Source organism: Dromaius novaehollandiae, chromosome 25 (genome assembly GCF_036370855.1).
Source record: "Dromaius novaehollandiae isolate bDroNov1 chromosome 25, bDroNov1.hap1, whole genome shotgun sequence".
NCBI classification, from domain to species: domain Eukaryota; kingdom Metazoa; phylum Chordata; class Aves; order Casuariiformes; family Dromaiidae; genus Dromaius; species Dromaius novaehollandiae.
The window spans coordinates 9274564-9296281 of NC_088122.1; the positions used below are offsets into that span (position 1 = coordinate 9274564).

General features: G+C 36.1%; 1 pseudogene; it reads left to right on the forward strand.

Annotated features, from left to right (window-relative positions):
* The window catches only part of LOC135323595 (gamma-2-syntrophin-like), an 89098-nt pseudogene that overhangs the window by 27710 nt on the left and 39670 nt on the right, over positions 1 to 21718 (forward strand).

The window sequence follows — 21718 nt, forward strand, 5'->3', positions numbered from 1 at the left end:
AAATGGCTTAGAAGATAAATAAAGCTTAGTTTATTACTTAGGGTTTTTTTATCCTTTCTCATATCACTCGGCTTATTTTCTTTATCCTTGTATTGTCTGCAAAATTGTCTGCAATAGCTGAAGTTTGGATATACTCACATTTATAGTATAATTTCATATTAATCTCAACATTTTTTTCTTTACTGTTCTATTCCTTATATACCTACAACATAATGTTTTGATTTCTGAGTGCAGTTATAATTTGAGGAGCGGCACAATTACTTTCTGCTTTTTGTGCTGAAATTAAATATAAATTACTCTGTCTCCCCATGACCGTCCCTATCTCCCCTCTTCCTCCCCCCCCCCCCCCCCCAAAGAATATATCTAGAAAGGCATTCCAGGCAAGGTCATTGAGGTTAGTCAGGAACCAATTAGATACTAGCCTGAGGGAAACAAATTAAAGAAAAAGGTGCAAGATTCTGTCAAATAGTCTATTCTCAAAAAATATCTTAGGCTTTTACTTTACTGAGTCATTAAAAAAAATAATGTAATAGTACCTGGCAGCACAAATATAATGAAATATTCATTAATATTTCCATTGTAAATCACTTCTGGAGAAATTCATATAATTGAAAGGTTTTTAGTTTGTGCCTCACTAGTAGCAGAATTACTAATCCAACTGATTTAAATGCATAGCTACTGCAGTGAACAGGGCAGCGTAAGCCACTAACACTTACTGATATACAGACTCTCATGTAAACACTGCATATAGGTGTTCAGTGTCTGCAAGAGCAACCATTAAATTAAAAAACCATTAGAAGTCTGTGAGAGCAGCCATTAAATTTCAAAAGCATACAGGTGAGATAGCCTTAGAATCAAATCAAAATGTTTTTTTCTGTGACAGAAAGGGAGGGGGCAATATCTTGTTTCACATGCTGTTTCACATTCTTCCAATTTAATTAAACAGTGTCTGCATATTAAAATAATGTAGAATAGAGCTGTGTAATTAAAAGTTGCTGCTTTCACTGAATTTTAAAGACCTCAAATTACTTTTCCAAATTGTTATTTCATCTGGAAGACCTTGTTTCCTGTATAGAAGCCTTTATCTACTAAATGATTTGGTGATGCATACTTTATCACATAATTACTATCGTTTTAAAGCTGTCACAGAATTGTGCACTTGCATCTAAGCATTCCATTAAAAATAAATAAACACCAACCCTCTGCTGAATTGATGCTGCATCAAAGGAATGCATAGGTATTTTGATATCATCATTAAATGAATTTTGAGACTAGTCTAACACTCTGATTGACTCCTGTTTACAGCAGCTATCTCAAAAGTGTGTTTCATTAGCTGGGCATCACAAGAGTTTCAAGTCATGTCCCTGCTCCTCGTTGAACATTTGTAATTTTGCTGTTCCATGATTAATGTAAGCTAATGTAAGACTCCACTACTGCTAGATGGAACAGTCTTAATTTCTTCTCCGACTTGTCCCCAGCCTCTGCTTCCTCTCTCTCCCAAGAATCAGTAATGTTCAGCCATACATTGATCAGATCAGTTCACTGTTCCACTGGAAACTAATCCTACCTATATATATGGGTATACATATATACATATATATGTATATACACGTATTTCAGTCACTGACCTGACTGACAGCTGAAGAGAGAGAGTTCATTCAATTCATTGTGAGTTGTGTGGTTTCTGGTGCTGTTGCAAGAAATGTAACAAGGAAACATGCCTGAGACAAAGACCAGAAGGTTAGAATAACTGCCATCAGCACCAGCATGATTTTGTATCAGCTTAAGCTGATCATGACACTGCATGCTAAGGCCATAGCTTTGTGTACGTTTAAGTTTGCATTAGCCAGCAATAGCAGTGAAAGAAATTCTACCTTCCCCTAAACTAGTAATTCTCATCTATGCCTCCTGTGTACCTTTTCATGCTTCTGCAGTGAACTAGATTGGGGAATTGATCTAGGTTAAAACTAAGCTGGCAAAAACTTCTTCACGTAATTGTACAAATGGTGTTTGTGCAGAGGGTGGAAGTGCTGCATGGTTTTGGCAATGATGCTAGAATATGCAGGCCTTAGAAAGTGAAAATTACATGAAATTATAGCCTCATTTAGAGTGGTGCAGCTTCACAGGGTGTTGGCTGGATCTGAGGCTTTTAGACTATACAGGATGAGCTTTCCAACTTCTCAAGTTCTGCCACTCCACTTCCAATTTTAGTTATCGGTCTACATTGAACAAACCCCTGAACACAGTTTTACTAATCAGAACTAATGTATTTGAGCATATTCGAAGACTTGTACAATCTCATTGGAAATTATAAAATGCTAAAGCCCCTCCTCCAGATTAACTGTAAGACAAATCAGCCTACTTTGAAAAGCTTGTTACATTGAAAGCTTTCTTTTGAGTATGCTGTAATATATCTGGTAATGGAGGTTTGTAGAGATGTAAAGATGCAAGAAAGTTAAATTTACTACACTCAAAGTTTTACTAAATCCATCAGAAGTGATTGTCCAATGTTTTCAGTTATAGCTTTAGAAAATGAAAGTATTGAACATAAGGGCACTTTTCGGCACTTCAGCCTCAGGGTTAAGTTTATAGTTTCAGTATAGTTTCCGTTTATAAATTTCAGATGTTGTATTATCAAATGTTGTATTAATGTCGCTAACATTTTCATATACATATTTTATAGAGAAAGATTTGTTTTTCTGTTCAGAACTTTTCAATAATGCTTACTAAACAGTAAATAGCAAAAAAATGCCTTAGAAGATAAATAATATCATCCTCATAACCTCTTATTTTATCCAGTGTCAACAGCAGGCAGTAATCTGGTATTAGTCATGCTCTTCCATATGCATGTTCTTGATAGAAAAAACACTTTTACAGAACAAGTTCAAGAGTTTAATAATATGCTTTGAAAGATAAATTCTCTAAAACAAAAAATGGATGAATTCTGAATTATCGATAAAGATCTTACAGAAGACAAGAGGAAATCACAAAAATTAGGCTGTAATTTTTCCTAGTGGGTATCCCACTTGATTCTTAATCATTTTCTTGTAGATAGTCTTACCTGTCAGTCTTCACCAAAACAATAACTTCATTGAAAGTTAAGTTTCAATATAAGAATTTAGCTGCCCATATGTATTTGATCCAAGTTTCCTTGAAAGTTGTAAGTGTATATCTTGCCAGTCTTTTGAAACCTGCAAACATGCAAGTTAGCAAGTAATTGCAAAAATCAAGGGATTTTGATAGAAGATTGAAATCTTACAGAACACAAGCCTTTTGTGAAATCATTTCCACTGGTTACATTAATAACTGGCCACATTATATAAAACAAATCTTCTTACACATGATAAATTTTTAAACCCAACTTATTAAATTTTTAAACCTGTAATTTTATTTTTGAACATTGCTTTCATTGCTAATGTTTTGTTTTGTATTCCATTCAAATATTTACTGAGTAGTAAATGCTGGGTATATCCAAAAGGCACATTTTGGGAAATCGGTTTATGCCTTTACCATCCTCAGTGGAGAAACATCATTGATAGGAGGAACAAACCAGTACCAGCCAAACACATTAGCAGGTTGAGAAGAAGTGATAAGGAACTCAGAGTACCCCCAAAAGAATCACATCTTCCTAGCTATTTCTTGCCCACATCCTTCCAGTAGGATTCTGCAACAGCAGCAGAAATTGCTTCAAATATCTCCAGTTTGCCAGAGCCTATCAAAACAGGAGGTTGATGGGCATTCAGTTATCAGGAATATCTGGAAATGGAAGCATTCCAGAAAGTGGAAGTGAGGTTCCTAGAACCTTTTTTCAATTAAAATTTGCCACCAGAAGTAAGATTGCATTGCTTGGAATGAGAAAGCCTTGAATCCTTGACTTGTCCTATCATCCTTACTGTCATACACTGCAAGAGACCATTGAAAGCTCAGATATTGCTAAAAAAAAGGTTCTGCCCTCACTTTCTTTCTTAAAGGTGGTGACAGCAGAGCAAGGCATCATGGTAGTAAGGAAAGAAAGATAGCTTCTTTAAAGGGAACAAATACTTGATGCTAGTCAGTTTAGTCTTCTAAGAATAAACCCTACCAATAATTGTTGCCTCTGTTTTTTTGCCCAGTTGTGCTATGACAATGCTTGCAATAGATACCTTGCTATTCCAGGTGTATTCCTTCATCTTCATCCACTATAAAGACTTTGCAAGACCTGCCTTCCTGCAAAACAGATTATATTTGCAGTATGAAGTAAAGAGCATATTTAAGTGCAAGCTTAAGCACGCTGAGTAGCATGACCCTGAGTATTTTCTGCTCCCAAAACTGGCTTAACTCAGCTTCAACCTGTCTGAAGCCTGTGTTTAAAGAAAGAGCTGTGTCAACCTAGAAAATCACCGTTTCAAGGGGCAGCCGTAAGAGAAATTGCAAATTAAATTACTAGGGAAGATTCAGAAATACTTTCCTCCAATAACATGATATTTCCCCTGTAGAGATTTAGAATCAGTGGCAGTTTAAAAAAAAGCAAGGTAAAACAACTGATTGCCCACTCTCTGCAAATCGTATATCACAACAAGATGAAAAGTTGACAGCCACAGCCAGCTGCAATCCTATTTTCTCCCTTCCTATGTTCTGATAGTGGAAGGTTGATTATAGAGACATATCTAATTAAGGCTCCCACTTAACAGAGGATGTTTTATTCTATTTATGGAAAGACTTCTTGGTTGACCCATAATGAGTTGTTATAGAATATGTTTAAAAAAACAACAAAGCTCTCATCTAAATTGTCCTTCATAGGTCAGTGATTGCTAATGGGATACAGAATCGTTCCCTCCTCCAGGTCAGCAGCTCACATCTGTCCCAGGTGGGTAGTGATTATGTGTCATTACAAACTGATTCTTGTTCAGTGTTCTGTCAAAAATGAGATTTTTCTGCTCAATCCATTTCCTAATGGACAGGTGTTACAAACAAAATGGCATTAATTGGCAGCATTGTTGGTGGTCTCAGCAGAAAGTCAAAGGTGTGAAATGGACCAGAGGATAAAAGATGTGATTGCAGAGGTGATCCCTAAACAGCTATTTTTTTTAGTGCTTTGGAAGGGTGATGTGGAGGGTTGCAACATGAGCAGCAGCTGTTTAGTAGACAGAAGGCTTGAAGGGCAGCCAGCTCGGCACACTGGACTTTGTCCTCAAAACATGCTCTTGACAAAATACAAGACCAGAGGAAATATATAGCGTTATTTCTATGGTATATTCTCTACACCTCCAGTGATTTCTGGCATAGGGACTTCCTGAGCCGGAGTTTGTATCTTTGCATTTAGCAGCCCTGTTTGGATTTTGATTCCATATATTTGTATTCCTTGATCACATATAAACTTTTAGCACCTACAACTTTGTGGATGAAAGTTTCACAGCCTCACTCTATGTTATGTGGAGACATACATCCTTTTTTTGTTTTTACCCTGTTGCATTTTACCTCTATTTGATATCTCTGCTTCTTATATTAAAAGACTCAGTGAACTATTGTTTCCTAGTCACTTTCTTTGCATTTTTTGTGGCTTTATAAATCTTTGCCATACACCCCCCTCAGCAGTTTCTTTTCTAGTCTAATGAGTCTTTGTTTACTTACTCATTTTCATGGAAGCCATTCCATACCTTTCAACATTTGTTTTTCCCACAAGAGCAAGATCTTTTTGCTGAGCAGTAATCACCTGTTCATATCCTACCACAGCATATGGAAAGTTAATGTTGTCTTTTCTCAAGTATTTGTTTACAATAATTTTGTCTGTCATTTTATCTCTTGACTGGAGAAATATTAAATATCATGAGATTCTTTATTTTCGTTTTGATTTTCTTTTTATTGTTCTTCATTACTTGGTATGCTTAGTAAACTTGGTCAGTCCAGCATTCACCACCTTGTCCAGTTCATTCATCAATATGCATAGGTTGGGCCACAGTTGTCTGTGGGAGCCTGAAAATGCCCCTCCACAGTGAAAAATGGTTATTAATTGCTGTGTTTTGATTGCTATATTTTGCTATATTTTAGGTAATTATTTATCTGTATTTATCTTGCCTTATTTCATAGCAAATTAGCTAAGAATCTTTGTGTGGGACAAATGATTTTTGGAAATCCAAGTGTGCCTTACCAAGTGGTTCTCTCATATTAGTTGACTGCTTTGGACAACTCTGAAAGATTTGTGAGACGTGACCTCTGTTTGCAAAAGTTGTGTTGACTTGATTCTTCCCCAGTTTGTTATGTTTATCTATGTGTTCACTAATTTTGAAGGGATAAAATCAAAGGATGAGTGTCAAATTGAAGTGTAATAGGTTACAGGACAAGCTGAACAAAATGAAGTGTTGGTCCTATGACAGAGTTTACTTTTTGCATGGTGGCCTATGGCCATGTGTATGCCCTCTTTTTCTCTTAAGAAGGAGGGGTCAGGCTCTACTCTGTGCTCCAACATAAACTGGGTAGTAGAATATGTTTTAGTATGAAGTAGACATTTGAGAATGTCACCAGCTTGACCCCTTTGTATCCTTTCCCTATTCCTTGTCATTACAGACAGGCTTTTAAGTTTAGATTATCTAGATCTGATCCATATCTAGAGAGTGGAGGGGAATGGAAAAATAGGTGAGGATGCTTCAGAAATTGTGGTACTTCTTTACTTTCTGATTCCTGGATATAAATTCAGTGATTGTATTCAAGCATTTATGTTTGACTGTAATAAACTACCTTCAGGTTTATGCTTAGACATTTCAGTTTCCAGATAGGCACTTTAAATTATGTTGATCATTTTCAACTTCGGATTGCATGAGGTTATGTCACAAAATCATTTGTACAGAATTCAAAAATATGCAACAGATTCTTCACTATGATCTTATAAAATTTATACAAAGCTCTGGAGACACCTTAGCCTTTTGAGGCTAATTGTACGGACTAGAATTAGTCTATGAACTTTATTATTAAATATTCATACTGCAACAACACCAGGAGATCTCAATCAGATGAAAGCTGGATTTTCCTAGGTACTTTGCAAATACTCTAAATGAAATTCTTTTCCCCAAACAGTTTGAAGCCTAAGAGATATTTTAGTATTACCAATTCTGGCAATTTCATTATGAATTTTTCATTTACTAGAATGCGTTCCTCAGTCACTAATTCTCAGTGGTCCTGTTAGAATATGAAACTCACTATTCTGATTTATTTAAAGAAATAAATAGAAAGATCAGCCCTTGCTGACTATAAGAGCTTTAGGAAAAAATGTTAACCCTAAAACCTTATGAGCAAGAAAAAGAACTAGAAATAAAACAATTCTCAGAATATGCTTTATTTTGAGTTAAGTTTTATGGCCTTTGAACACCAGGGCTTAACAGAGCTGAAGCCAGGTCATCCTGTAGTTTATCTGCTTTTGTACGTACTACTCAGTGCATATTTGTGACCTTTTGTTAAAATAGCCAGCTTTCAACTACATTCTGTACTAGAAAATTCTCTTTACAACCTGGGATAAGTAATTTTGGTTCAGAGTTAGAGAACATAGATGCCTAGTTTTGACCTTAATAGCTGTGTCTGTGAATCTGTCTCAGCTGCTTCTCTGTAAAAAGTATTCCTATCTTTATAAAAGAGTGCAATGCTCAGATGTCATGATAGTGAGGAGATAAAAGTACCAATGAAAACTTTCCAAGTTATCATTTTTATGCACTCTGTAAGAAGCTCCTTGCTGTTCTGTTGTTCCCATTTAATAATTCCCATTTTGCAGTACATAATCATGATCATAAATCCTGAGTGGTATTCTGAACAATGTATTCCAGCAGTTACTCAGCTGTTTCTAATTTAATTGATTTTTGCCTGTAAACACAATTTTCAAATCAATTGAATTGCAACCAAAACCAATTGCCACCATTTCCTTCTAAATTTGGGCATATTTCTGTACTTTCACTGGTGTAAACCTCTGTTTTTACAAATGGTGTAAACCTCTGGACATTATGTCATAAAGAACAAACTACATATATATACATATATATACCACTGCATATATATATTAGTGTTAGTGGTTCTGTTACACCTTTAACAATCTAAAAAATACTTTCTTTTAATCATGTTTCATTCTGTGGTGCCTTCAGGAACTAATTAAATAATTAGGTGTGATACATAAGAGGCAATATATATTAGGAGGCTGAACAATCTCCATATAATCTCTACTTTAGGTTTGGCTAGACCCTTTTATCAATGACAGTATGTCCAGTCTAATTCCCCTAACTTCGTTTGCAGCGGCATTTGCACACATTTAATTTAATGTTATATTATTTTGTTTGTTCTCATAACATGAACTAAGTAGGTCATACAGGTACATATTTATTTTCACTGTTCTGAGATCTGGACATCTTTTACTGCTTAAATAATGCCAGCAATCTTTACTAGAAGAAATACTTGGAGGAAAACTTCAAAGATAAAATTTTTAAATTCATCAGTCCGTAGATGGTTAGTGATAATATGAAACTCAGGATTTGCAATCTGTTATTAAATAATGCTATGGATAAAAGTCACAATGCGTAAATAAGAAACCAGTATTCTGCATGACTGCTGTAGTCTTTACATATATATACTAAAATTAAAATTACTGAAATACTGAAATCAAATCACAAGTATAGTATCAAGATGTCCAGTGTTCTTTTTTACACAAATACTTTTTAACATTTTTCTACTAGATCCTGAGTTTCTTGAATAGTTCTATTGCTATATATTATTCACTTCCAACACAAGCACAGCCAGAAATGCATATTCTTGATTTATGCACTATATTGTCTGATAGACTGTGCTTACTGATTCTCATTTGTTTTGTACAGGCTCCATCATCACCTTCTTCACCCATAGCTAATGAACCAAAATACGAGAAGCGCTGGCTAGACACCTTATCAGTTCCTCTGTCGATGGCTCACATCTCGAGGTACAAAGCTGGAACAGATAAATTAAGGTTTGTAATCTAAAAAGGGAAGCACTGGGTTAGTTAGCTGGACCTAATATTTTGCTCTGGAGCATTGGCTGTGCAAGAATTCTTTGCGTTATGAAAATCTTTAGTTTTTATCATGAAAGATATATATATATGCCGGTCATCTTCCCTTGAGGTTAATGGCATGCTTGGTGATTACCAATGACAAAGTAAAAAGTATAGTAAACATAGCTCCATAAAATATGTTTCCATAATCCATTTTATCTTGGGAGTTCGGTTACCATCAGCAGATAGTTCAGAGGTTAAGCTTGGCTTTACTTGAATTAGTTTTTAAGGTATTACATTTCACTCCATAGCTCTATAAGAGAATACTCCTATATTCCATATTCCCAAGTTTTGATATTGTCAGTTAACACCTTTTTTAAAAAAATAATGAGATATCTCACAATTCTTGTGACTATGCTACATACCATTGTCATATAGAAACTCATTGACTGTAACAGAGTTTTATAAAGTACAGGGTACAAAAAGTAGTATTTTCAATCATAAAATCTTGCATCTCAGAGACCTAAGCAATGGTTTATAAAGCATCTGTGGAATAGGATAGAAGAGCTGATTTTGCTGGACTAACAAAAAGATGTGAAAGCAAAAGTGTATACTGTCACCTGAATCAGGTGGCAGCTCCTCTCCCAGACTTTGCGTTAAAGCATCACAAATCAAATAATAGTAATCTGTCCAGGAGAGTTTTAGGTTCTTCCCCAGTCTTTGTGTTAGCTCTTAATTCTATTCTTTGCTAAGTCTCTCATCACTTCCTCCACCGCTTTCTTTCTCCCTCCTTCAGCTGTGAAGTTCACATGGTCATTCTTCCAAATCTATAACAGGCCTCTATACATTCCAAAATAAATATATCACAACAAGGCTTAGAAGTTCTCCTGTGGGTTAAATGAACAAATCTCTGCATGCATATTTAGGCATCAACTCTAATGATCAATGTTATTGCACTTAAAGGATAAGTGGAAAGAAATCAAAACATTTAAACGACTGAGTTCAGTTACTACCCTGCTAGTTAGAAGCAGTTTCACTCCTATTCTGTGCACTCTGTCCATTAATTGGAGCAATCCGAATGGATTCCAATTCAGAAAATGTCAGCAATATATGCATTTTGAGATTGCCTTGAAATAAAACACCTTCTAAGTATTTTTCATGTAAGGAATTAGAATTCTAGTGCTTTCAGCCTCAGCCTCAGATAGATACAGTCTCTTGTGATGCATCTGACTCCAATATATACTTTCTGTACACAGCATTCCACTATTACTGTTCTTTTGCCTTTTCTTTTAAACAATACAGGAAGTTGGAATCATTCCTTAGAGCCTATCACTATCACATGATACTTCTACTGATATGCACCCTGCTGCTTTTTATTTTTGGTAATCCTGCAGGAATATCCATGTGAGCATTAAAGGAATACCACCTTGGGAGTAATTGCTGATGAGGCCAGTCCCATGTTCTTACCAATGTTGTATTCTTATATGAGGGGTACCAGACTGCTCTTACCTATTCTCTCCTCCTCTGAAATACATGCTTATATTCTTACTATTATCCCACATATTACTTTCTTTTACATTTCTCCATGTTTGTGTAAGCATAAATTCCAGCATTTGTCTTCAGTACTTACTTTATATAATCAAATGTCTGCCTTGCATGAAATGAAACCTATAAACAACTAGAAGTATAAATGGTAACATCAGTCTGGATAAAATCCCTTCTTTCAACCATATCTGCATATCTTGACTCCCTTTCACATTTCAGCCATCAATCTAAATTCATTTGAATGAGTCTGTGCCAATTTCCTTGAATGTATCATGGGTCTAGCTGACCAATTTGCTTTTTTTGCCATTCTCTGAATATTTATTTAGAGTCTGTCTGCATACATTAGGTAAACAGCATGCCTACTTTTTCAGTATTAAATGAGTTTATGAATCTATATGTCATCCTTGCTACTTTCTGAATCCCTCCTGTTCTCTGTCATGGCTTTGTTTTGCTGTAATGCTTCTTTATATATTTCTTTTTATATACTACTTTATATATTATCCTTGGGTTAATATATAGGATTATCTCAGTTGATCTTAAGAAGGTGCACTGGCACTGGAACAGCCACTCTTGTTTTTAAGTCCATATCATTGAGAACTATTGGAACTGTTTTCTGTAGTATCACATACGCAGCTGTGTGCTTTCTCTTCTACTGGGTGACCTGTGTGAAGGGCCTTTTTCCCTGCTCTTTACATCAATTAAACTTAGAAAGAGTGATCTGCATCATTCTCTGTATCAGAATGGTCTATGTACTGCTTGCTTTAGGAATTTACTTGCAACTGTGCAAAATGTTATGGTTTGGGAAAGGTTATTAAAGCCTGTATGAGTATCTTGCTGTCTGTCCACTCAGCCATGTAACACACACTGCATTCTTCAGTCCTTCTTTCCCAAATGGAAAACCGTCTTTTTCACCTCTGAGATTCTTGCAGATAGCCACAGCAGACTTAGCATTCTTTTGTTATTAAAATCAATTGCTTAATTGCTGTGGCTTGTTTTAATACGTGGTTTTGTACAGTGTAAGCCCAACTATTCTTGTTGTTCTGATGTGGAAAGCTGCTGCCAGCCAGTTTGGATGACCTCATTCACTTTTCTTTCCTTGGCCATCATAATTTTCAGCTTTCCTTTTCCAGTGTTGTAAATAATCTCCAGCCTTCAGACAACCTTATGAACAAAAAAGAGATTGCTTGTCATAAGGTCAAACAGAGTCTGATATGTTACTGAAGGGTATCTTTTTGTTGCCTTTAAAAAATATTGAGTATGTCAGCGTATAGCATGTAAGCATCTTGCTGAATGTCTTTGACCCTTTTTTGGATTAGAAACATTTTATAAGCTAGAGTTGTCTGTTAGACTATAATATAACTTTAGTGTGATATTAGATCAGTTCTAATCTAAGCTAATCAGATTAGGTTATATCATTTCCTTTGTGGTTAAACTACACATTTTAAATAGCTTGGTACTTCCTCTGAGCTTTCCAGTAACTTTGGCACGAAAATGCATACTTTTAGCTCTTATGTCATCAGATGGCCAGGAAAACCTGTATGTTTGATTGTTATTCTATTCTTTACTATAAGGAAAAGGACTTACCTTTGACTTTTCATTTCACTTGATTTTTCATTTGATTTTTCTCATGAAGTCTTAAGTCTTTTTACTTAGTGCCAAAGAGTACCTTTTTTCACATATATTAGATTTTGTTAGCACCATAGGTATTAACGGAAACCAGAGAGAATAGGAAGGACTTTTTTCCTTTTTTATACTCAAAGAGGAATAATCAGAAATACTGCAAAGGGCAAGTCCATGAAGTGTGTTTGCCCCATTACAAAACAAAAACAGAAGAAAAACAGTCCCAGGATACCTAAAGAAGAGGTAAGAAATGTAGTAGATCTCTTCTCTTCTCGGTGCAGGATTTTTCCAGCTATGTCTTCAGAGAGTGTGAGTATGGGCAAGAAATAGTAACTACCCAAGTCACCCCTAATTAGTATATTTCGGATTGTTGATATGATTGAAGTTTATCTGAATGCATGTAGATTGGTGTACTCCTTTTGGTAACTTACTAAATCAATAACTTTTTTATTTGCTTGTTTTTATAATAAGGCACCACTGCTTTTATCATCCTAAAGTTCTCATCAACCCAGAAGTGTCTTAAATGTCCTGTTTTCTGTGTAAATTTTACAGTAATATGTACTGTGAAAATTCTGTTCTTGCGAATACTGTTAATTGCTACTTGTTGATGGATACATTAGGGATAGAGTTGGTCACTAATTGTAATAGAAGTTTGGCAGTGAAATACTGAGATCAATGTCTTTCTTACCCAAAGTATGCAGAGTCTTAAGAAGTGAATATTGTGTATCTATAACCTCTCAAACATTATGAGTTTAGAGTCTGAAAAAAAAAACCCAAACTCATTTGGAAGCAGATGGAAGCTAAATTCAAGAAATGTGTGGACTGGAAGTAACGTAGGCACAGTGGCTATGAGTCTGTGTAGCTATGATCCCAATTACAAAAACAGCTTAATTAGGTTTTGGTGTTATTTTCTATTTCTTGATATTCTGGTCATTATAATTATTGCAGTGTATTGTGTTTTTTGTTTTGTTTTGTTTTTATAATTGGCTCACTGGGTTTTTAAGATAGATAATTTTTCTTAAGTCTTCTATTTCCCATTTTAACACTTCAGTGGGTTAACAAAATGCCGTTAATTAGGTAAATAAATAGGACAGTAAGAAATTAAGCAAACCATTTTGAGATAAGGAAGGTGAAGGAATTGAGCAAAGAGTGAGTATGTAAATGAAAAATACCACAGCCAAACTGGAATCTAATTCAAGAAAAGGGGGCAGTAGGGCAGGAAACTATGGCAGACAGTAACGTCTGGTAAACGGAAAAGATGAGAGTAATTTGTAGTGAAAAAGAAACTATTGATTTGGAGAGATACTATTAATAGAGTGCCTTAAGAACTAACTTGGCTGCTGTTGATGCAGAACATAGAACTACACTAATCAAGCTCACTGGTGACACAGAATCAGCATCATCGGTACAGAAAAGGAGCACTATATTCTTATAAAAAGATGGAACTAATGGAAATGGGATGCAACCTAACAGTACAAAGTGCAGGGGGATGACATCAGGGATTGTAAATGTTGTAACAGGGCAGTTTGATCCTTCAGGAAGATTAAAGTTTGTCACAGTTCTGTTCAAGCAGCAAGATATTTTGGAAATCAATTGTCAGGAATCAAGTAAATGCAGGCTACAGAATAAAGTCTGCTCAGCAGAATAGAAGCAAAGAGATATCCAAGAAGTGGCTAGGCATTCTGCAGACCTCTCCACAGTGAGAGACAGACATACCCTTGACTAAAATGAGCTGCTAACTCAGAGAAAAATCAAGATATAGGCAGGAAAGAAAAGCTAGACAGGAACTGTGCCACACAGAATTAGAGATCAGCGCTGAGTACTGATTCTCAGCATTTTAGTACCTGTTCCTTATGCAGCAAGTGAAGTAGAATGTCTAAGCCAGAAGTTAGACATCCTTTAGGATGCCAGATATTTGTAGTCTAAAAATGTATCAAAAAATCAATGACATGAAAATTAAGGAAATTGCTGTTTCTTTGCAGTGTAGAGCAGTGTATTTACATGCTCTTTACAGCTCATATACATGCCTTTAATTTGTTCGGCAGCATAGCAAGAGAAGTAAACTGGCTTATTTTTTGAATCTTCACCCTCACAATGGTTAGCTGAATTCTAGCTTTAAAATCTATACTGCAATTAAGTGTGCCACAAGCAAAAATGAAGCATCCTCATTCTTTTCAGAATCCATGTATTCAGGAAGAACTTCCCCTCATCCCCAATGGTTACATGTTGCACATCTCTTCATTTGTGCTTCTTCTACTAAATAGCATCCCTTAGAGTACAGAATCCTAGATCACAGAAAGGCAAATTGTTAGGAAGCAGAAGAAAAGGCAAAAGAAATCTTCCTATCCCCACCCCCCAAAATAAAGAGATTAATACTGTCAGAAGATTGTTCATATTAATATTACCACTGAGCTCAAAGAATTATTACTTCTTTTTCTTTCTGGAGGTGGTGAGACTTATTTTGCCTTTTCTTCTGCTTGCTGACAACATACTAAATTCTAATCCACTAGGATTATTTCAGCAAGACTCTGCCCCCAGATGTCTTCAATAAATGCCTCTGGATAAATAGCCTTGGGTTTCAGTGGCAGACCTGCTTGCTTTCCACTAACTTGGGCATCAAAGTAGGAAAGAAATAAGTCAAGTGAGCTGAGTATGTTGAAGTGAGTAGTCGTAATGCTCATTACTGAGCTTAATTGCTTTTGTTTTTCAAAATACCTATTTGTTCAAGAAATGACTGTTTTCAGAGGTGTGTTGTGGAAAAAGTCTGATTTGCACTATGTTAGCTTATTAATAATAATAATAATAATAAAAATATAAGAGCAAGCTATATTGGTCTTCCTTCTGAAACCAGACGGTTTGCAGACTTCAAAGAAACATTGCTAAGTGTGTCATGCACATGAACATCTGCTCTTCCCTCCCAAACACATCTGAATTTCATATGCCGTATAAACTATATATTTAAATCATGTGGAGAGCTGAAAATCTTGAAGAAGTAATCATTTGCGTATAATTTAAACAAAATGTACCTGATATTCTCTGTATTCATGACACTGATGAATACAATTCAGTTGTTGTGGGCTGTAGACTGTCCTCTTACCGAAAGGCTTACAGGGCCTGAGAGGAAATTGAACCTGAACATGAACGAGCATTACAATGGCAAGGCAGTCCAATAATTGTTATCTATATGTAGATTTTGTTAGCCATCTTATGTGTCAGGAAATAACTAGAGACACCTATATGTTTTATATAAGAGATTGAAGCTATTGACCTGTCAAGTCATCTGTAAAGGCATCATTAAGATAAATCTAGTCTTCCTACAAGGAATGCAGTAGGATGGCTTATTATTTAAAATTTTCACATCTCCCACACACTCCCATTGTGCTGAAAGACCAATTAGAAAATAACATGCCTCTGTATCATCCAAGTGACTAAAAGAAAATATAAATACTTGCATTAAGACTTCTTAAAAATACAGCTGAAGGGTTCCTTTTTTTTTTTTACCTTTGCTTGTATTTACTTTGCCAGTTCATTCAATAAGATGAATGAAATCAATCTTGTCTGCTTTTTTCTTTGTTATTTTCAATTCATATTTAGTAATATTTTCTTGTATTTTTTTAAGCTGAGTTAATGTGATTATGCTCTGCATGTCGATAATGTAAGGCAAACCAACATTCCAACTGTTCTGTGGAACTATTCACATGCTTAAAATCTTTATGGGATTGGGACTTAATAAGTGAGATTGATCTTATCTGACTGTAACATCTAATAGTTGCTCATCTGCAAATGTGCTTAATCCCTGGACTCATGTTGGAGTCAATGGAGAGAAATAAATATCTCCAGAGAGTGATTCACCTCACCTATCTTGTGCATTTACTTATGATAAAACAAAGTTGTTCCTGAGTTTAGCATGCCTTGCTTATCGAATCATAGAATAATTTAGGTTGGAGGGGCCCTGGCGGTCATCTAGTCCAACTCCCTGCTCACTGCAGGTCTAATGGGATCATGTTGCCCAGACATCTTGTGCTGTCAAGTCTTGGACACTTCCCAGGATGAAGAGTCCACAGGCGCACTGTGGCAGTTTTTGATCCTGGCACCTGTGTCAGTATTTGATTGCCCCCATGGCAAAAAAAAAAAAAAAAAAAAAAAAAAAAAAAAAAAAATCTAATATCTGATTGTAATTTGCCACATTCTAACTTCTGTTTGTTGCCTCTCATCCATATACTTAGGCGATAGAATTTAACATGGCTAAATTGGGTGAAATGCATCTCACTTGAATTATGCCTTACCATAATTACACTGAAATTATAAAACACTTACTCACAAGTACACATACACCCTGTTCTCCAGCCTACCACAGTGACCAGCCCTACTAGACATGCTGCACTCAAGAGACGACAGTAGTACAGTGATATTGCATATAGCTTTCAGTAATTCAAGCTGCTCCTGTTTTCCAGCAAAACTCCTCCACCTCTTTCTTTGATCTGTTACTTCCGTACAAATAAAGCATGCTGAGTGTGACAGACTGTAATTCCACAGACTTTTCTCCCTGCAGCAAAGCCGATTAAATTATCTCATACCTGCATTCCACTCTCTTGTTTCTCCTTCAGCTGCTTGTTTTACCCTATTCTGTCCTCTTCATAGTGCCAGTGTAACTATTTGTATGACTTCATGAAGAACAGAGTAAGAAAGAGACCGGATCAATACTAAAACCGTCCCACCTCCCCCCTCTCCTTTTTCTCTGCATGTATTATTACAAACCTGATGGATACAGCTGGGAGTTGCTTCTGCTGGCAAATTAGTAGGAAAATTTCTCTAGAAGCATCATTTCTATGTCACTTCAGTTATCTTACTCTACTACTCCAAGTTTAATACAAAATAAAGCAAAGTGACAGCATGGGAAGCAAAATGTTCAGCTAAAACAAACACAAAATGCAATCCAGGTTTATGCTTAATAGCTTCATTTATTTTTAGCTCCACAGTTTCTGCTAATAACCCAATTGTATGAGCAACTTGATCATTATTTGAAAATATGAGGGTATATAAAAGCTACAGTACTAAAGCCCTTCATTTCTTAAATTTCAAAGGGATAAAGATTCAGAGAGTACTTTCTTAGGATTTTTCATTCATATCCACCCATAATCCATAAAACTTAAGCCTAAATAGAAGTAGAAATTCTAGCAAGACAGCCGTAGAGTAATGTAGATAAGCCACTAGAAAATGCTGTAAGAAACACAAGAAACTTTGAAGGCAGTCATCAAAATATGTAGAAACAGGGCAGAAGACTGAGTTAGGACCTGGGAAGATATAAAGCTGATCAAGTGTATCTGTCTGTAACAACATGTTAGTAAACTTTGGATAAAACAGCTGCTGTCAGACAACCATCTAGGCTTTTATTAAGGAGATACCGTATAACTTTGAGATAAATCTAAAGGACAGACTGTTTCACATACCACATTCAGATACTGAAAATCTAGTGGCTCTATATGGCAAAATTCACAGTGGCCATTTTAAGTTTTATTAATATTAGTTATTATTAATTACCAAGAAGTGTCAAAGTCAGGAATTGAATTTAAGTCTGTCGATGCCTATCTGTTATTCTGACTGCCACTCTCACTAAAACAGTGTTATTTTATTAAAAGAAATTAATGCAATAAACAAACCCCAAAACAGAGCAGCATGCAGATTCTTCCATCATTTCACCATGAAAGTGGGATATAAATAGACTGAGTATAGAAAACAGTGCCACATGCTCCTGAGTGGTTATGCTTACAAGAAACAAACAAACAAAAATTTACAGATAAAAGGCTGAAAATAATAACAAAGAAATGTAAGGGTAGTGTGGCCCAAATCCCTAAAGTTTAGGAAAAGCAAACATTCTAAAATTCTTATTCACACTCATGCAATGTCCAGTTAAAGACAGTATGGCCAGATTCAGTAGCTGTCCAACTACATAAATGTAGAGTGAGAGAAAGCTGTAGAAACTAACAACATAATATGAAATATTAAAAGAAGACTCTTTTCATCAGAAATTTTTCTGCATCTGAAGTGTTTGTACTTTTCCCCATAGAAGTCACATATCAGCAAAAATGATCTCTTACATTTAATGTGTGAAACATATGCCTAACAATTAATGTTTGTTATCCTTCTTCCACACCTGAGGAAGAGATGAGATATTTTAAATGTTGGAGAAGGATGGCTGCCTCCAGATTGTCACTTCACAGCCACAATGATGCTGTCTTTGAACAGGCTACATTGGAGAAAATCATGCAACTCCAGTCTTTCAAGATGAAAAAAAGGCCTTCAATTTTCTCAGTCTGGGAGTTTAAGTGATACTTTCCTCAGTAAGACTATTTATACATGATACATTCGGTGATTGCTGCTTTGTAGTGAAGAATACTTCCAATCATGGCAAAGTGGGAAAAATTCCATAAAGTTGATGCATCTATTAAAGTGGAGACTTCTGTATTTGGAAGGACTTTATCTTTTACTTGATTCAGAGATGAGTTTCATGAGCTTTGGTAGTCACTTAAAATAGTTATGTAAAATTCTTGATAATGTCATCCCATCTGTATTTGAAATGATACTGAGAGTAAAGCACCAGCACACAATCTTTCTCAGAGCAGTAACTGCTTACATTTCTGTTTCCTGTTTTTTTCTTTTTGGGGGGTGTCTGAACTGAAGTCCATTCATTTCTGGTTCTATTTGCAATAATCGGTACAGTAACAGGAAAAGTAGAAGAGATGGGAATTTCCTCTAGCTCTGTCTTTCAATGATCTTGAAGCCACAGAGGGAAAAAATAGCCAAAAAAGATGTATCTAATCGTATTTTGTGGTGATGAGATGACTACATAGCATCTTGAGATCTCTCAAACCTGTTTTTCAGTATTAAATACAAAACTTAGCTAAAAGGAGTAGGCGCATACTTGTGCCTCTTCCCCCCACCCATGCTTTGAAGAAATGGAGAAAGGCATGATCTTTAAGCCTCCAGGATTTATTTTCTCCTGAATTTCAATGCTGTCTTTGTGCTTGCGTTATTTATTGATTACTTCACATAAAAAGAAAAGAAAAATTCAGCATTCAGTAGTTTTCTACTTAGCTTTTATTTTTAGCTTCCATATTTGCTTTTACTTTTTTCTGTATATATGTTATATTTTTCAGACTACAGAGTAAAACAGAACAATATGTTACATGAATTGTAGAGGGAAACTACTGTAATTAAAGGCAAGAAATAATCATAATAAAGTTCAGTATGTTGAGAACAAAACCACTGTTTTACCAGCACAGACTTACTGGTTGGCATCTGTAAACTTTGCTTATTCTTTTTCTGTTCTGTTTCAGTCACTTGCTTCAAAGGGGCCTGCTTTCTGGCAAAACCAGCTTTCTGCTAAAGTCAGCATAGTGGTGGTGGTGGTGGTGGTGGTGGTGCACTGCAGGTCTCCGTCCCCCATACCAGACAGTGTGACTACCTATGGCACATCAGAGGCCTTAAACCAGACAGAGCTCCTGAGGGAGGAGGCAGTTGTCCTGGTCACAGGCTACAGGGACACATTGGCTAGAGACCAGGAATGGGGTCAGTGGAGGAGGTGGTTGAGCTATCAGTTGAAGAGGAGATGAAGGAGATGAGCAGCTGCATAGCATCATGGAGGATGAACAGGAGATTGACAGGTTCCTCACAGAGACTCTGGGGGCTCAGGACTGCGCCTGTCCACCCAGATTGCTTCGTATGATGAAACAACTCTCTCTGTAGATGAGGGGAGAGCAGTGGGTGTTATTTACCTTAACTTTTGCAAGACTTTCTGCAGTCTCCTGTAGCATCCCTGTAGCCAAATTGAGGACAATGGACTAGATGAGTGGACTACAAGACGTATGAAATTCTGGCTAGACTCAAAGGGCAGTGGATAATGGTTCAAAGTTTATCTGGTGGCTGTTTACAAGTATTATTCCTCAGCTGTCTGTAGTAGGGCCAGTAATGTTTAACATCTTCATTGGTAATCTGCTCAGTTGGACAGAGCACATCCTCATCAAGTCCATGAATGGCATCAAATTGGGAGCAGTAGACATTCTTGAAGATAAGACTGCCATCAAGAGAGACCTCAAAAAGGTAAAGAATGAGCCAACAGGAATCTCATCAAGTTCAGCAAAGACACATGCTAAGTCCTGCACCTGGGTCAGAATAAGCCCATGCAACAATACTGGCTAGGGAGCAGCTCTGCAGAAGGGCTTGGGGATCCTAATGGACAGCACATTGAGCAGCGGTCAGCTGTAAGCACTCTCAGTGATGAAGGCTAAGACAGATGGGGCTGCTTTGGTAATAAAATGGTATGCAGGTTGAAGGAAGTGATTATTCTTCTCTGCTTTGCATTTGTGAGGCCACATCTCAAATACATGCATCTATAATACTGTGTCCAGTTTTGGTCCTCTCGCTGAAAAGAGAATTGTAATGTAAACCAGTCAGCCAGGAGGTTGGACTAGAGGACCTTCAGGATCCCTCACACCATGTTCTTTGATTCTGTGCAAATATCCTGTGACTGAAGCGTTCAGAACTCTGTCAACTGGCTTTTATAACTGATTACCATATTTTAATAAGGAAAAGGATGTGACAAGTGGAGTTTGTAGTGTCATCCAAAGTATTGCCAGCATCATGCTTTCAAACAGTAAAAGATTAGTTCATTTTTATAATAAAATTTGTTTTGTTTTGTTTTTATGTTGATTGTCTAGTGCATTAGTTGTTGGCTTAAGAGTTTATTTCTGTGATCTTTCATCAGCCGTTTGTATAACTTTGTGCCACTTGAATAGGGCATTCACATTGCATTCATTCATGCATCTGCTCTGGATGAGTTAGTATCCTAGGCATTCTGTGGATTCAGTGGAGAGCATTTACTACTTCCTGCTTCAGTTAAATGTATTTTAATTTTGATATTTAAATTTGATGTCTAAAGTAGGCATTGTGAATGGGTTAACTTCATGGCAGCAGATTCAGTTTTTTTCCATGCTCCACTGTCTACATACATGATAATGGAACGTTCCTATCTCAGAGGGGTGTGTATATATACATATATATATATATGGATACTGTCTTGTGAATATTGTATTTGATGGGAACTTTATAATACCATTTTTAGCAAGTATATAGATATGAGTCTTCATGTGCACCATCAAACTGCCTATGAATGACAAATGTTAGGTTAATAATTTTTTCAGTAAGTCATGAGTAAACATGCCTTGTAACCTCCATGTGTCACTTTGAATGCTTATTTTGACATATATCATAAACTAAGCATTATTGGACTTGGCCTTAGATCAGAGAATCACAGGGAAACCCTGCAACCACATAGAGCATTTTTCTTGAGTCAGTATCTTATTTTCTTCTGGGTTAGTTCTGAAAAGAAACCAATATAGCATATAAATAATCTGTACTACAAATATAGCAGATAGCAGCAATATTTTCCAAATGATATACAAAAGAAACATATGCACAATCTTTCAACTATTTATAATTGTCTTTTATAGTAGTATTTGAGCTTTCTGAAGTTCTGTTGCTGAAAACATTGCATGACACATATTTTAAAGATATCTAAAC